Raw genomic sequence first — 5939 nt, 5'->3', positions numbered from 1 at the left:
TCTTCTTCAATACCATCAGGATTCATGATGTAGAATACTGCATAATGGGAATCCAGTGTCTTCCAAACTATGAATGGGGACTGCCCAAAGATTGCAAACATGTGGCACCAAGAGGTCACTCAATTTCTTCTCACACTTTTCACATCCTTCATGAAGCCTGAAAGTCACAATTGAACTTAAGGATCTGGCACCATATTTTTCTTCTCAAGGTCAACTACTTTTTTCTCTCCTTGTAGCCAGTGTGTGAGAGTAGAAAAAGCCTAACTTTTGGAGCCAGAAAGACCTGAGTGGAAATTATATCTTCTCCATTATTTCTTAGTTTTTTGTTCACTTTAGGTAAGTCACTTTACTTTTATGTGCCTCACTTTCCTCACATATAAATAAGGATAATGATAATACATACCATACCAAAGAGTTGATGATTAAATAAGATAATGCATGTAAAGCACATAATTTTATTATTAATAGAAGTGAATTTCTTTCTTCCCTTCCTTCTGTAAGGCCCTTCATGCCAAAATGTGATCTGTGGTCAGAGCTGTGCCAGCAGGGCCAGCTTTATAGGCATGTGACCTGTAAAGTTTCCCAGGTCCCCATACTTAGAAATACCTCACACTTGGCTTAATATTCTTCTTCTTCTTCTTCTTCTTCTTCTTCTTCTTCTTCTTCTTCATTATTTTTGGAAAAGTTTGTTTGTTTTGGGAGAGAGAGAATGGGGAAGGGGCAGAAAGAGAGAGAATTCCAAGCTGCCCTTTCAGTGAGGAGCCCGATGCTGGGCTCGAACTCACTAACCACGAGATCATGACCTGAGCCTAAGTCAGATGCTTAATTGACTGAGCCACCCAGGTGTTCTGGCTTACTATTCTGCTGTCACCATTTTGAAATCTTCTTTTTTTTTTTTTACAGGAGCCCCCCCCCCCCATTTTCATTTTACACTAGGCCCTGCAAATTATGTAGCTGTACCAGGTGAGAAGCTGTGCCAGGGGAAGTAAAAAGGGTGTTTCAGGACCTGAAGACATTCTGACAGAGTGAGAGAACAAATGCTTTGAAGTTGATAGAAGTGGATTTAAATTCCACATATACCACTAATTTGCTTTTTGATATCATTTTCTTTCATCCCTCAGATCTGTTTCTCAATTTTGACAATGTAGATTTTCATTTGATAATGTCTCAGCTCTGACATTCCTCATTAACTCATTAACCCATTCCTCATTAACTCTAGGGAAAACTCTGACCCATAGGTAGAGCCTAAGGCAGCCAGAGGCTTTCTGCTTCAACTCTCTGCAGCTTGGAGAACCATTGTCTGTAGGAGGTCAGCTACAAATGGGCTGGGGGGTGCATGGCAGTGGGAACTGTTGCTGCAGTAATGGGCCCTTTCACAATAGCACTGTTTTGTCATTTTTCACCCAGATTTCCGTTGGTTAACCTCAGCCTTAACTTCCTCATTTATGTTTCCTCTTGAAGACATCAAGGACCCTTCAAAACACACGACATTCCTGCCCCAGGCAAAAAGCCCAGTTACCTCTGGCCACTGCAGTTTGGCTCATCACCAGGGAACCTTTGTCTCCTCCAAGACCAAGGCACCACTCCAGTAACAGGTATAATATCCATTTTCCCTCTCTGCTTGGATTCCCAAGCTGGGGGAGGTCCAAGGGTGGCTTGAACCTACCTACCCTATTCTCTTTGGACTCTCCTCAGGGATTCTGAGTGAAGGGTGGGTGAGAAGGTTCCCATTGGTTTTCTATCTTGAAAATTCTAATGGTGAGAAGGAAAGATAACATTTCTTCCTCAAAAACATTGTTAGGAGCTAGCCACTTGGAAATGGAGTGTTCTTTGGAATCATGGGTCAGGACATTTGAATAGCCGTCTTGAATTTGCCATTTACGCACTATGTATCTTTGATAAGTCCTCTCACCTTTCGAGAACACATTTTTGGCCTCTTATGCAAAGAAAAGGAAGGGAAATATTAGACGAATAGTGTCTAGAGGCTTATTTAGTTTTTATATCCCTTATTTTTATGGTTGTCGACCCTCTGTTGAGAAAGACATAAGAGAGATGCTGAATAAATATATCTGGGTGGGGCTGAATGGGATTGAACCATGCCTAAAAAAATCCAGACTGCTTCCAGTATGAGGAGGTCCAACTGGTTCAGAAGCAGGATACATCCTGCTGCTTGTTGTGTTAGCCCTGCTAGGGTAGATTAGGGGCAAATGATTTTATTTTGTGTAGTATGACACACTAAGAGAAAAACTTTCAGAGTTCCTTAATACCTCTATGTCGATATTCACATTTTCTTCCCATGGGTTTGGCAAGCCTTTTTCAATTGAACCTGTTTTTCTTTTATTTATTTATTTATTTATTTTTAACTTTTTTTTAACGTTTATTTATTTTTGAGACAGAGAGAGACAGAGCATGAACGGGGGAGGGTCAGAGAGAGGGAGACACAGAATCTGAAACAGGCTCCAGGCTCTGAGCTGTCAGCACAGAGCCTGACGCAGGGCTCGAACTCACGGACCGCGAGATCATGACCTGAGCCGAAGTCGGCCGCTTAACCGACTGAGCTACCCAGGCGCCCCGAACCTGTTTTTCTTATATACACTCATTTGGAGAGGCATGCACTAGAACATCAAGAGTGGGAATAAAACCTATCTGGTTTCAGCTCAGCCACTGACTCCTTCCATTAATATTGAGGTGATATGGTCTATAAGGCTCTTCAATTTCGAGTATACTAAGAAGGAATATTTAGCCATTTCATATTTCTCTCTCTCTCTCTCTCTCTCTCTCTCTCTCTCTCTCTCTCTCTCATGAAATCCGAAAGAGGTTTCACGAGGCTACAGGCACCTCCAGTTTATCCAGGTCTTCTCACGGAAGCCGGTAGCCAATGAGGGTAATGATAGAGCTTTCTGGACATGAGTCCAGTTCTGTCTTGCCACCTTGAATACAAGCTCTATTAATCAACTTTCTTGGCTGGCCTCCACCCACAACTGCAGGGACTGAACCACAGTGCCTATTAGCTCCTATATGGGAAGCTCTGAAAAGCTGAGAAAACTTTCCTAACAATTCTGCCAGGTAAATCTTCTTATTCCCATTTCCAAAGAAGACAACTGAAGCTCAAAGAAAGATTTTCCCAATGCCATGATTGGCTAGTTGGTACTCAATGCAGCATTAGAATCCAAATTTGTCTGATTTTTCCCACTATACTGTATATGGTGACCAAGATTGTTGCTTTTGCTGCTCTGGGTGGCTTGGGATGAATTGAGTGGTATGGGAAATGAGGGGATGGAGAAAATTGTTTATAGACTTGTATTTAAAGTCACTCCTATATTTCAAATTGGAGAAGCATGTCATCCCCTCATCAACATCTATTAAACTAAAGGAGATAATATTAAAAAAATATTGTTGTTCCTAAAAGACAAGTCCCTCTGCCTTGTCTTAGCTCAAATAAGGCCTTCTGGCCTCATGGGGTACTTTTCTATTCCTGACAATCGTGTAATGTTTGCCACTTGTCATACCAGTATTTAATATGAGCCAGCTACTTTCTCACAGATCAACTGCCACAGCTGGAAAGGTGAAGCATTTGACACAGACAACCTGGATTTTTTTTTATCAACAAGATCTGGGTGTTGCCAAGGGAATTACTCTGTAAATTCCAGACATGACCATGTTCCTAGCAGCTTCCTTAGTTCCCTAATGGTTGTGGATTGAAAGATCCCAATGCCTCACTGCCACATCTACTGCTTGTCTTTTGCCATCATTGTGGACGTGTCTCCCTTTTCCTGGAGAGAAAGAGATAAATACAGAGCAGAGAGCTAAAAGAAACAATGAGGAAAGCTGAAAGGCACAATGAGGTGATATAAGGCCTAACCCTAAACTATGAACAACTTGTATAACCTGCAGCTACTTTCTTCTTCAATATTAACCTTCATTTCCTCATTTATAATATGAGTGGGTAAGACTAGATGATGTTTCTTTTATAGCTTCCATTCTTGAGTCTTGATGGGACAAGGGGGCCCATGTTAGGCAAGGCTAAAGCCATACAACAGTCCTGTTTCATCTGTCCTGATCCTGTTAATTCAACTGTCACTGGCCCTTGCTTTCCTTCTCAATAGCACAACCACCATTTTTTGAATATCAAATACTGAACTAAAGGCTTTGCATACATTAACTCATGCCATTCTCACAATAACTTATTATGTAGGTACTCAAACCCATTTTGTGGATGTGGAAAACTGTAGCTCAGAGAGATGAGATAATTTATCTGAGGTTTCCCAGCTACTTAATGACAGTTAAAATTTAAGCTCATGTTTAACCTCAAAGTCTATGTTCATAACCACAAGACTGTGGGACATTGGAAAGTGGGTGGGGGGGCTCGTGGATACTAATCTGGGGCCTAGTCTTTTCCTGAGGTCAGAGAAGCAGGGCAATGACCAAATTCTCTCCCTTATGCATATAGGAGCCAACTGAAGCTTGGAACTCCAAGGAATGCTAAAGCTATAGCCCGAGGACCTCTGGGTGAGCACTGGGGCCTCATCTGCAGTCTCAGCTGGGCTTTCCTTAAGGATCCATCTTCTGGTTGGGAGACTTATGCCTGTTTTTGCTCACTTCCTTATTCTGATGTTTCTGCTAGTCCTTAGCCTTTGAAGTTTCTCTGGGGCTCAGGGTGTGACTCCTTTTTCTTTCATTCCCTCCAGGGCCATATCTCCCAGGAAGATCTTGCCTCCTCACTGAAGCTCCTGGCCTGGCTCCTGCAGTGCCACACTCCGTGTATTTGACAAGCTGAGTTGGACACTCCATGTGGTAGAGTGTCAGTTTGTCAAATACCCCAAGTGCGGCATATGCCTAACAGCTCCAAGCCAGAGCAGTTGGGATACAACAAATAAATTGTCAGCTGAATACAAGATCACTCTCCAAACACAAACTAAACTTTCACAGGTTATTTTCAGTGACTTGAGGGAACTGAAGCATTGTATCTGAGGGTGCCAGGGGAAAAATGAGGCAACTCTTGAAGCCACAGATCTGGAATGTTTCTACACACATTGTCAGATCCCAAGCAGGACATAATGGTCTTAAAAAGGTATATGGAATCCAGGGATGGAAGTGCTCTTTGATTTGTATTTTTTCTTCACATTCCTCTTACAGAGTCTCCTAGAAAGGACACCAGACTTCTCACACAAGCTTCATGATAGGGCTTAGAAACCCACTTTCCTGACACTCAGCCTTGGCTTCTAGACACACTTTGACCTTATCTTTCTTTTCTTCTTCATGTCTTTTCTCCTTCTGGTAATACTTTATCTATTTTTTTCTGCTTACTCAATTATTTCTCATACTTCTGGCTCAGAAAAATTTCAGTCTCTCCAAGGACTTTTGAAAGTCAACCTACACTTTTTTTCTTCTTCATTTGAAGAACACACCTTGCCTTAGCCCTTGTATGTACCCACTTCTATTGTCCAATGGCACCTCTTGAATTATTAATAAACTTTTCCAGTGGATATTTTTAACTCCCCCCATGAAATTGTGAGGAAAATACTGTTTTCTTGAATTGCTGTCTCCCCTTTCTATCCCTGCACCCAGTAGCTCTGGTTACAGAAAATAATACATCTTTACTGATTGACTTTCTACTAGACTATTATCCTTGGATTTGGGTCAAGATGCTATTCAGAAATTTGTGAAAAAAATTAAACTGTGGTCACCATAATGCTATAGGGTATTTGAGGTAATAATCAACATTGAAGGATTTTCCTCCTGAGAAATAGGGTCAAGGACTAGAATGGAAGAGCAAAAACATATGCTCAGAGGACAAATATGTTTTGAAATTATTTGGTAACTCAAAGTTATACAGGTGTTTTATTGCAGAATTTTCAGTGTCTTTAATTTTCTAATGTTGCATTGGAAATCTCAAATAGAAAGATTTACAGAATGAAGCACTTTTTATTCCTATCTAA

General features: G+C 41.3%; 1 long non-coding RNA gene across 2 annotated transcripts; it reads left to right on the top strand.

Annotated features, from left to right (window-relative positions):
- The first annotated feature begins 1176 nt into the window (after nucleotides 1–1176).
- Nucleotides 1177–5939, top strand: LOC109260994 (uncharacterized). Of its 2 annotated transcripts, none has more exons than XR_008418253.1 (3): nucleotides 1177–1595; nucleotides 4451–4509; nucleotides 4689–5939. It is a non-coding gene; the product is annotated as an uncharacterized LOC109260994 (long non-coding RNA). The 2 variants fall into 2 exon arrangements; XR_008418252.1 differs by lacking the exon at nucleotides 1177–1595 and adding an exon at nucleotides 2382–3066.

Source organism: Panthera pardus, unplaced genomic scaffold (genome assembly GCF_024362965.1).
Source record: "Panthera pardus isolate Hobbes unplaced genomic scaffold, ASM2436296v1 HiC_scaffold_27, whole genome shotgun sequence".
NCBI classification, from domain to species: Eukaryota; Metazoa; Chordata; class Mammalia; order Carnivora; family Felidae; genus Panthera; species Panthera pardus.
Note: the sequence above shows the minus strand (reverse complement) of the source record. Positions and strands in the feature narration are given on the sequence as shown.